Here is a 12,023-nt window from a genome sequence, read left to right on the forward strand (position 1 = left end):
AACAATCACATAAAAATTACCCCCCCCAACCTAAGTTTACATATAAAGACTTACTAATATACTTAATAATCCACTAATAAAGAGAAAGGCTCTTACTAAACAGGGATAAGGAGACACTTTAAGAGAGTCCCAGTTTCTGCAGACTTTTGTGTTTTACTTCAAAGACAAGCGGCATCAACCAGCTCTTCATCCTGTGCAATGCCATTTTATTTAAACATGACTTTATTCAGATTTCAGATTTATTGTTGGAGTACATACATGACATCACATACAAACCTGAGATTCTTTTTCCTTCAGCAAGGCAAAACTATCACTTATCGGTAGTGCAAAAAAAATGTGCAAAACGTACACATGCAAATAAATAGAGAACTTTAATCTGATAATGGATGTAAACTAACTGTGCAATACAGAGAGAATTTTTAAAAAATCAATAAAGTGCAAAAGAATCCTTAAATGAGTCCCTGATTGAGTTTGTTGTTGAGAAGTCTGATGGTAGAGGGGTAGCAGCTGTTCCTGAACCTGGTGGTGTGAGTCTTGTAGCATCTGTACCTCTTTCCTGATTGTAGCAGCGAGAACAGCACATATGCTGGGTGGTGTGGATCCTTGATGATTGCTGCTGCTTTCTGACCGCAGTGTCCTCTTGTAGATGTTCTTGATGGTGGGAAGGGTTTTGTCTGTGATGTCCTGGGCTGTGTCCACTACATTTTGGAGGGCTTTATGCTCAGGAGTATTGGTGTCCTCATACCAGACCATGATGCAGCTGTTCAGCACACTTTCCACTACATCTCTGTAGAAATTTGCCAGGGTTTCTGATGTCATACTGAAACCTCCACAAACTCCTGAGGAAGTAGAGGCACTGACGTGTTTTCTTCATTGTGTGTTGGGTCCAGGAAATGGGAAGATTGGAAAACTAAAGAGGAACCACTAAGTAAGCAAGAAAAAAAAGGAAAAATAGATTTTGAAAGTAAACGAGCACAAAATATAAAAACAAATCAAAAAATATTTATAATGATAAAAAGCAGAAAAGCATAACTAACGTGAATGTAGGTCCCTTGGAAAAGGAGAAGGGAGATTTAATATTGGGTAATGCATAAATGGCCAGACCTTGAATGACTATTTTGTGCTGCTCTTCTTGGTGGAGGACAGGTCTGATGTGCCAAATAATGAAGTTAAGGATGCAATAGGAAGTGAAGACCTCAATATAAACACTATCCTTAAAGAGGTAATGCTGAGTAAACTAGTGGGTCTAAAAGTAAATAAGTCCCAAGGCCCTGATGGAACACATCCCAGGGATCTGAAAGAAATGGTGGAAGTTATTGTCAAGATGTTTGTAATAATTTAGCAAAATGATCTGGACTCTAGGATCCTGTCAGATTGGAAGACAGTAAATGTCATGCCACTGTTCTAAAAGGATATAGGCAAACAGCATATAGTCTGCAGCAGATATAGGCCAGTTACTTTAATGTCTGTAGTAGGGAAAATGCTTGAAGGAATGAAGGAAGAAATAATGAGACATCAGGTAGACACAGTATGGATTCATGAAAGCAGGTCATGTTTAACAAATTTTCTGGAGTCCTTTGAGGATATACTGAATGCCTTGGATAATGTTGTTTACTTGAATTTCCTGATGGTGTATGATAAAGTGCCGCATAAAAGCCATCCATAAGACAAGGATGCATGGAGTTGAGGGTAATGTGTTGGCATGGATAGCAGATTGGCTAACCAACTGAAGACAGAGAATTTGAATAAATGGGTTTTACTCTGGTTGGCAGTCAATGGTCAGTGCTGGGCCTGTAACTGTTCACAATATAAATTAATAAATTGGAAGAGGGGACAGAATATAACAGATCTCAATTTGCAAATGATACTAAATTGAATGGCAAAGCAAATTGTCCAGAGGATGTGGAGAATCTGCAAAGGAATATAGATAGGTTAAATGTGTGACAGGGGTTTGGCAGATGGAGTAAACTTTTTGATTGTGCAAGATCATCAATTTAAGAAGAACAAAGTAAAGATCAGCTAATGTTTTAACTAATGAAATACTGCAGCATGCTGCTGTGCAGAGGGACTTGGGAGTGCTTGTGCATGACTTGTAGGTGCAGCAGGTGATCAAGAAGGTAAATGGAATGTATGTTTGATGGCCTTTATAGCCAGAGGGATTGAATTGAATTTTAGATCAACTGTGAGACCACACCTGGAGGACTGCATGCAGCTCTGTTCTCCTTAGTTGAGAAAAGACATATTGGCATTGGATGTTGTGCAGAGGAAGTTCATTGGGTTCATTCCAGAGATGAGGAGGTTAGCTTTTGAGGAGAGATTATACTCACTGGAATTCAGAGGAATGAGAGGATATACTATAGATATATTAAGAAGGATAATTAAGATAGAGGCAGGAAAGTTGTTTTCACTGTTGGTGAGACTAGAAGTAAGGGACATAGCCTCAAGATTCAGGGGAGTGGATTTAGGATGTGAATATGAGGAGGAACTGCTATTCCCAATGAGTAGTGAATCTGTGGAATTCTCTGACTGGTGTACAAAAGGCAAAGGAGGAAAAACCCAACACCCAACCCCAACCAACCAATTTTCCCCTGCAGCCGCTGCAACCGTGTCTGCCTGTCCCGCATCGGACTTGTCAGCCACAAACGAGCCTGCAGCTGACGTGGACTTTTACCCCCTCCATAAATCTTCGTCCGCGAAGCCAAGCCAAAGAGAGGTATATTGTTGCATATTAGGGAATTAAAGGTCAGGGAAGTCAAGTTGAGTCCATAGGCAGGTCATATTAAATTGTGGAGCAGGCTCAACAGGCCAGATTATTCTATGTTCTTTTGTAAACCAGTGAAAGTGACTCACACTCTGATACAAAAATGTGCTGGAGAAACTCAGCAAGTCATACAGTGTCCATAGGAAGGAAAAGGTAACTGACATCAGGTACAAGCAAAAACAGGCAAGTACCTAAATAAATAGGTGGGAGAGGGAGAGGAGGAAAGGAGAGAAATGAGGAAGGTGCAGGAGTCGAACTCAGGCTAACAGATAAGAGGTCATTGGTGGAAGCAGGTAGGAGGGTAGAAGAGAAAAAAAGCTCAGAAGTGATGGGGGGAGAGAGAAGCTCTCTGATAGGAGAGGGGAAAGAAGGAGTGGGGAACTGGAAGAAAAGAGACAGGATAGGGAAAGAGAGAGACTCGGGGGAGGAAATTAATGGAAATTGGAAAATTCTTTGTTAATATCATCTGGTTGGAGAGTGTGCAGATGGAATATTAGATATTCTTCCTCCAATTTGCAGGTCGTTCTCAGTTTTTTAAAATTTATTTTTCACACTATGAACCATACTGACCAAAATACACACAAGCATTTCCCTCTTGAATATACACAGTGTCATTTTCTCCCCTTTTTCCCCCTCCCTTCCCTCCATGGTAGTTCTCAGTTTGGCAGTGCATGAGGCCATGGACAGATTTGTTGGTGAGGGAATTGTGTGTTGAAATAAAACAGCTGGCGGTCTTTGCTGTTGCAAGGAAATTCCAGAATCTGCTGTTTATTCATTTTAGGGGCATTATTATACAACTAAGGTGCTACAGAAAATCATATGACTCACCCTGGTGTATCACATGTTATTTAATTGTAGAAAAAATATACTGAATATTGTGTGCTTTCATGTGGTTATTCCTTAACTTGCTCCTTTGGGAATTTCACAGAGGTAGCTAGAAAATCTCCAAAAATGTATTAACCAACCTTGGTACAGTGATTATCAGATACTGAAATTAACAATAAATCTTCAAATGAGGTTAGGTTGGAATATTTCCTCCTTTCTGATAAAGAATTTTATATTCATCATCTCAAGTAACATGAGCACTCTCCCACTATGTAAACATGAACAGAAAACATTCCCCAGTTAAATTTTTTTTCTTTGGCTTGGCTTCGCGGACGAAGATTTATGGAGGGGGTAAAAAAGTCCACGTCAGCTGCAGGCTCGTTTGTGGCTGACCAGTCCGATGCGGGACAGGCAGACACGATTGCAGCGGTTGCAAGGGAAAATTGGTTGGTTGGGGTTGGGTGTTGGGTTTTTCCTCCTTTGCCTTTTGTCAGTGAGGTGGGCTCTGCGGTCTTCTTCAAAGGAGGCTGCTGCCCGCCAAACTGTGAGGCGCCAAGATGCACGGTTTGAGGCGTTATCAGCCCACTGGCGGTGGTCAATGTGGCAGGCACCAAGAGATTTCTTTAGGCAGTCCTTGTACCTTTTCTTTGGTGCACCTCTGTCACGGTGGCCAGTGGAGAGCTCGCCATATAATACAATCTTGGGAAGGCGATGGTCCTCCATTCTGGAGACGTGACCCATCCAGCGCAGCTGGATCTTCAGCAGCGTGGACTCGATGCTGTCGACCTCTGCCATCTCGAGTACCTCGACGTTAGGGGTGTGAGCGCTCCAATGGATGTTGAGGATGGAGCGGAGACAACGCTGGTGGAAGCGTTCTAGGAGCCGTAGGTGGTGCCGGTAGAGGACCCATGATTCGGAGCTGAACAGGAGTGTGGGTATGACAACGGCTCTGTATACGCTTATCTTTGTGATCTTTGTTATCTTTTTAACTGTCCCCAGTTAAATATTTTATTAGTAACATGAAAGATAACCTTCTTTAACAAAAATCCAAATTCTCTTTAGTTTCAAAAGAGGAACCTAATGTAAGATTCCTAAACACATACCAGTGTCATCTAGAATTGCTTTTGAGTGCTGAATAAAATGCATTGTGCTAAGAACATTAAATACGTGGTAAGTATGCATAGAGTTCAATGAAACAAAGTGGCTGCTGACTGTCATTTAGTTTTTGCCCAAAGCATTTGCAGATTAATTTTCCTGGCAGTTGAAGCAGGCCAACAGCACTAAAAAGACTAATTTCTGTTCAAAACTGAAAACAGGCGGAGTACTGTAAGGATTAACAGGTATATTGTCAAGAGTTCTGCACCACAAATTTCTTTATATTCATTTTATTTCATTATTATATTCATTTCTTTATAAAAGAATCTCCTCTTGTGTCACATGAGGAAGATTACAGAAGGAATATGTAGAAATTAATCCATGGTCAGCATTAAATATCCTCTATTGCAGCATTATCACATTGTACTCTGCTTTGGAAATTTACTCATTTAGGTGCTTGGCTGCAGCCTGTTTACATCAAACACAACCCTTAAATGTAAAAAAAATGCTTCAGCTCTGCAATTCAAAATAACATGAAAGCAAACTCTCCAGGGCATATTCAGAAATTAATATCATTTCCATAAAAACCTTGCAGAATTTCACATCACTTGAAAGTACTTCAGAAAATTTTACACATGTACAATACAATTTAATTGAAATATAATGTCATCCTTTGTCTTTTTCTACATTAAAGATTCCTTTTATCAGTCTATTTATTGATTGGCACAAATGTTGCAAGTTAATATTTGAAATATTATTAAATATTATTAAAATTAGATTGTTCCTTTAATTACTCTTCAGCATTTTGTTCACATTTTCTTACGCATTTCAATTGTTTTGTATCTCTAAGTAACCACAGAAAACTTGACTTTAACATGTGAAAAAGAATAACCATGAGAAATGGAATCCACAGGAACAGTTTCAAATAAAAGATCTGTACATCCTTTGTATTAATACAGAATCCATCATGTTACCAGAAGCTGTTATATTACTCTTCAAATATTTAATGGCATGTTGAGCCACATAATTAATATAAAGGGGCATTTTTATATTTGGATGATTTTGAGTAATAAAGCTAATCTGATTGTCTTACATGACCTCGAGTTATGAATCTTTATGCATTTTCTTCTCCAATGTGTTCCATGAAAAATACGAAGGGATTTTCATCCAACAGCATTAGAAGAACCAGGTAGAACTTGACCAGAAAGCTATTTAACAACCCAATTTTACTCGCTGCAAGGTAATACAATATAAACCAATGTTACCAATGGTTAATCCTTGGTATGATATGTGTTAGGTAAGGGAGAAGACTATTCAACAGGATGTTGGTATGGGATGCATGGGATAGAGTGTTTCATTTCTGAGGAGAAAATAGATAGGGTGGGTTAGTCTTCCACAAAGCAGAGGAAGGACCTATGAGTTAAAGCAGGTAAAACTTTGCAGGGCATATATAGGGTAGGTAGTTGGAAACTGTTCCTCCATGGAAGAAGTACCTGAAATGAACAAGCCTAGGCTTAGAGGAAAGGGTTGAAAGGATTAAAGGGATCTGAGAAATATTTTTTACACCCTGATAGTACTAGATTCTGGACCACACTGCCTGAATGAGTAGTAGAAACATAATCTAACAGCAGTTAAGAAGTATCAGGCAAGAATGTGATCTGCTTACCCATCGAAGGCTATGGACCTACTACTGGTAAGTGTTATTAGTATAATAGGTTACTGATCATTAACATAGACATGGTGGGCTGAAGGGATTGTTTCTGACTTGAATGATTTTATAGCTTAATGAGTCTATGACAGTATCAGTCCTTCTGAGATTTGAATGTTCCCCTGCAGAAGGGAATAACCAAATTTAAACCAAAACGATGGTTTTGGGCCAAAAATCCTTCATTAGGAATAACGAGAGCTGGGCAGATTCCTGAAAAGAGGGGAGTAGCACAGGTGGGCAGGTGATGGGAGATTTCAGGTGGGAGGGGGAAGAAAAGAAAGGAGCTCAGAGCAGATAGGGTGAAGGGGCAGAGGTCCTCTCCTTCCCTCCCTTCCTCCTGTCAGTGTGCTCAGAAAGTACTCCTTTCTCAGCCTTCTGCACCTTCCCCCATTAGCTTTGCTCTTTTCTGTCTCTCCCACTTATTAGCACCTGCTAGCCTGTGCCCTCCCTCTTCCCCTCCTCCCCACTCTTTTATCTGGGTGTCCACCCAGTTCGTGCTCTTCCCAATAAAGGGTTTTCACCCTAAACATCAACTCTCTTATCTTTTTCCATGGAGAAGCTCAGCTCCTCCAGCACTTTGTGTGTTGCTCCAGATTTACAGCATTCGTAAACTTCTTGTTTACCTCCATTCGGCAATAGAAGAGCCATGAGTGTGATATACTGATAATTGAATCTAAGGAACTTTGCTTTCAACCACTTCAGAGCTTATCCTTAATTTGACTAGATGATTATTTAAGCAAGTTTACATTAGATTCCAGGAAATCTGTCGTGGTCGCATACTTACCTTTATCGGGAGGAGGAGAGTGAGAATGTCAGGATCACCTGTGTTGCAGTGAGCCAATGAGAGAGTCAGAGGAGTTTAGCTGCATGGTGTTATGGGAGCTGAAGAATGCAATGTTAAGTCTAGTGAATAATAAAAGAAAGCCAACCTCATGGTGTGCTGAAAGAAACTAGTGAGTGTATTCTTTGTTTGGTTGTAAGCTGTGTTAAATCAGTGCCATTACAAGTGGTGACCAGCACCTTCTAATTTAAAATGGATAGTCGAGTCAAGTCACCATTATTGTGATGAGGATAAACCCCTTATAGGATTAAAGATTCCCCCTCTTTTTATTAATAATGCATCCAGCATGGTTTATGATCCTTGAAGTGCATTTTTCTACCCTCAGTGTGACAAGTCAGAAGATGAAGTACAGTTTACCTGTTGAGCATCTTCCAGAGCAGATTGCCTGTGAAGTGGAGGACGTCTTAGTGGATGCGGATGGTAATCTCCCATACGACGTGCTTAAATGGGTTATTCTGTGGCATACTCAGCCATCTATGGAGACTCGTATTGCCAGATTACTAGCTGATGACAGACTAGGTGATAGGCAACTCTTATAGATGTTGAGGAGGTGGCGCAGGCTAACTGGAAAAGACCCTGTCAAAGACAATTTTTGGAAACAGAGATTCAAGAGTAATTGGTAAGTGTCTTTCAAATGTCCACCCTTGATCAGTTAGTGGATCATGCCAAGTTCATTATGTCCACAACCTCTGCATGAAGATAGAAGGATTGGCTTCTTCCCCTAGTCAACAGGAGCAAATGGAACTGCAACAACTGCTGACTGCACCTTGTGCAACACCAACACCTTATCAATCAACAATAACTGAGCTGAAGCAACAAATGACAGCATTGACTATGCAGGTCCAAGCTTTGGGCATGTCACGGAATTCCTTCCATCGATCTAGTTGGAATCGTGGTGGTCGAGGAAGTGGTAGAGGTGACAGGATGCTTATTTGTTGGAAGCATTGGAGATTTGGTGCTGCCACCTGGTCCTGTCAGCCAACTCGAGACATCTACAAATGGCAGCCGGGAAACGTCCAGGCCTGGCAGTAGAGGCAATTGCTGCCCATGGCCATGTTGCAGCAGCCCAGTTGATGGTTTTCTTGGCCGTTTCTATTCCTTTCAACTTAAACCTCATTTCATACATTTGTTGTGAGTTGTGTTGTGTTGTGTTGATGGACCCTCCATGATAGCAAGAACGTCTAGCCAACACCCAGCAGATCAATATGCAGATTGGATCTTTGATAGTCAATGGTCAACGGCCCATCTCACGTATTGTGATCTTTGGGGTCGACTTATACATTGATCAATAAGCCAATTCAGGAATCCAGAAAATTGAGGTTGATTTAAACACCAGATATACCAGAAAACCCTTAAAATTAGGTTGAAAAATAGGGGTCGACTTATATGCCGGTCAACATATGCCAAAATATATGGTAAATGTTTTAATTTCTGTTTCATTCTTTCTATACAGTAATATACTGAATAACATCTTCTTTTGGAATCAATTTATGTTGCCCAGTGGTGGATTAACTACCACCCAGGACCCTAGTCTGAGCTTTAGTAAGACTCACCCCCTGTTCTTGCCCAACTGCCCCACTCCTTGTTGAATAGAATAAAATGATGTTGTTATGTTAAATGACTATGATAAATAGAATTATCAGGGCTCTGACAACTCAGAAGCATACAGGGTGGAGATCCACCCAGGAAGGAGGGCACACCACTTCTGCTGCCCTCTAAAGCCCAGAAATCCAACTTCAGGCTGTCATAGAGCGTAAAGTGAAGGCAGGAAGGGTGATAAAGAAGATCAGGGCAGTGATGATTGACTTGGGCACGTGATACTGCAAGGCCAGCTACACTACACTGGGCTCTCTCTGCCCTTGATGCTGCCATCAGTGGTGGGCAGATCCATGCAGATGAGCACAATATCAGACGAAAACTGCCAGGAGAACTTTGTGGGCAAAGACCTAGCCACGCCAGAGCCCACACTGAAGCTGGTCAGCCCACTGAGGCTTGACATCGTGGTGAACTGAGATGGAGTGAAAGTTCTCTTGGCTGACACCTTCCACAGAGCCATGAGGATCCTCCCCAAGGAGCATGCCATAGTGGTGGCTGACATTCTCTTCAGCCCAGCCAGCAACAGAGGGAAAATGGCTGAGATCCTCTTCGAGACTTTCAGCACCCCTGCCATGCACATCGCCTACCAGTCCATCCTCTCACTCTTCTCCTACGGCTGTGTGGTGGTGTGGCCACGAAGTCACTCACCTGGTACCTGTGCACGAAGGCCACATCATGCCCAATATGACTAGTGATGGCCAGTGCCGACTACAGTGGCGCCAACCTCAATGACTATCTTCTGAAGATGCTCAATGGGGCAGGTCACCAGTTCACCAAGGGCAGTCTCCTCATCATGAAATGCTGCTACACCTCAGTTAACTTTGAGGAGAATTTTGGCCTGGACGTGAACAAGCATCTGGTGGAGTATGAGCTTTCTGCTGGCCGGAGGCTCTCAGTCCGAATACTCCCCTCATCTTACACCAGAGTTCCCAATGCCCAACTCTGACTCTGAACCTTCCCCTTGACCTACCACACACACACACACACACACACACACACACACACACACACACACACACACACACACACACACACACACACACACACACACACACACACACACACACACACTGGATGGGCATTGTGAGCTCTGGTGTAGCCAAGAGATTCAGTGGCATCTGTTTTTGAACTGTGAAACCACAGATGCCGTGGTCTTACAGTTCAAAAATATGCGGTGTGGGAGAGGGCCGTGGGGTCGGGGGAACTGCTAGGCTGAAAAGGTGGTGGGAGCGGTCAATCCCCCCCCCCACCCCCACTTCCCCCTGTCAATTTACACCCCTGCCTGGATGACACCAGCTGAGCACAATTTGACCGCAGGGAAAGGGGAATATGGCTGGGTCCGGGTCTGGGCCCGAGCATAGTCGTAGCTTATGGATTTTACATAGTTTCACCCAGGAGTTGTGGGCAAAGAAAGCAGTGAGTGCAAGTTGCTAGTTGTATGCGGGCCTAATGACTCACAGACACACTGGCATTATTATAATGAACTGCACCGCAAATATGTTTTTAAAATTCTTCAACACCCAGTGCAACCAGACAAAGAGAGGCCAGCAACAGCGCTGCCGCTAGCTCAGGTGCAGTTTGGGGGTCTCTCACAATCTGGCAGGTTTAACAAATAAATAGTGGAGAAATCCTGGCAGAGCAACGGAGACACAAGGAGAATGTACAAAATCCTTATAGACAGCATGGGATTTGAACCCCTAGTCCCATCGCTGGCACTGTAGTCTCCCTGGGGTTTATGGACATTCCTTTAATAAAATGGCACAGTTAGAAGGTCAAATTTATGTTTCTACATGTTTACTGAGTAGGCTGAAGTCTAGGGGCTTGGGCCCCCTTTCCCTCCAGGTACCTACGCTTCAGCCTAATCAGCCTAATGGTTAATCTGCCACTGATTTTGCCATTAAATTATAACTGCAGTCTTGCTCTCTGCATGACATCCAATTATATATATACTTTACCATTATTAAATACAGCCCTCAGCACAGCTGCAATCTGCACTTTGTAATTAGAGATCATTTGCAATACATGTTTGTAACATAGTGTAAAACAATCTGAAAAAGTTATAAAGTTAGAAAGTATTAAATGGTCTTGAAACAGAGTGAGTGCCTCCATTTAGAATATGATGGTAGGAAGAAAATAATACAACTTGCAAAAGATTGCCATGATCTTTGCCAGGATGTAGAGATTTACCCAGATAACACAACACATCAGCAACCATTCAAATGATGAAAACAAAAACTTCTTTGTCACAATTTCAGTTTTTTTTTAAATTGGGGGAAACACAATGGAAAATGAGCAAGATCACTTGCCTGGAACAGAGGTAGTAGGTATATTCAGCAAGTCAGGCAACAATTGTGGAGATAAAAGTATAAGTAATAAATCTTTCATCAGGCTGGAAAAAGAGATCATTCAAGTTTCAAACACAGGGGAAGGAATCGAGGAAAAAAATGGTGGGGTTGAGGAGGAGAGGGGATGGTGTTCAGAGGAAGGGGGGTGGGAACATCAAGGTTTATATCCACCAGGAGAGAAGGAACATGCTATGAATCTTTAGACTATGAGAAGGCTTGATACGGGAAAACGTTTTCACTATGGTGGAGTTCCAAACTAGGAAACACAAATATAAGAAGTTTATCAATATTTTTTTTCTTTATCAGGCAAGTGATAGAATGGTTGAAGTGAACAGCAAAGATGATGGTCATGTGAAGCCAGATAAGCAAATGAGTCAGGAAGACTGATGAAAAGATTTATAGCATTCTAAATGCAATGTCTAAGATCAATTGAACAGATTTAAAAAAAAATAAGAAATGCCATGATTGATTACAACAGACATAGAACGTAAAGAGCCAAAATCACAACGTTTTTGTTGATCTGTGCATTTTTGTGATCTACAACAGAAAGCATTGGAGAGACAAATCACATTGTGAATTTGCTGGTTGAACTTCATAGCCAATTTCCCAGCTGAGATTTAACCCCAGCCTCCTGTGGTGGAACACTAGCTTGCAGCACATTCTGTTCATTAAATGGAGGGGAGCGACTGTGAGGGAGTAGACAAAATTCAAGGTCATCTGTATTATTTTGAATTTATTACAATTTTCAAAAAATTTAAAATATTTTAATTGATATATATTTTTATCATTTTTGAAGAAGTAAATTTTTATGATGTTTAATTTTTGTTTGATGGATTTAATGGTGGAGGAGGT

The 12,023-nt window shown here is 41.5% G+C and overlaps 1 pseudogene; it reads left to right on the forward strand.

Annotated features, from left to right (window-relative positions):
- Window positions 1–9,772, forward strand: part of LOC138753112 (actin-like protein 7B) — a 49,061-nt pseudogene extending 39,289 nt beyond the window's left edge.
- The last annotated feature ends 2,251 nt before the right edge of the window (window positions 9,773–12,023 follow it).

This window comes from Narcine bancroftii, chromosome 2 (assembly GCF_036971445.1).
Source record: "Narcine bancroftii isolate sNarBan1 chromosome 2, sNarBan1.hap1, whole genome shotgun sequence".
NCBI lineage: Eukaryota > Metazoa > Chordata > Chondrichthyes > Torpediniformes > Narcinidae > Narcine > Narcine bancroftii.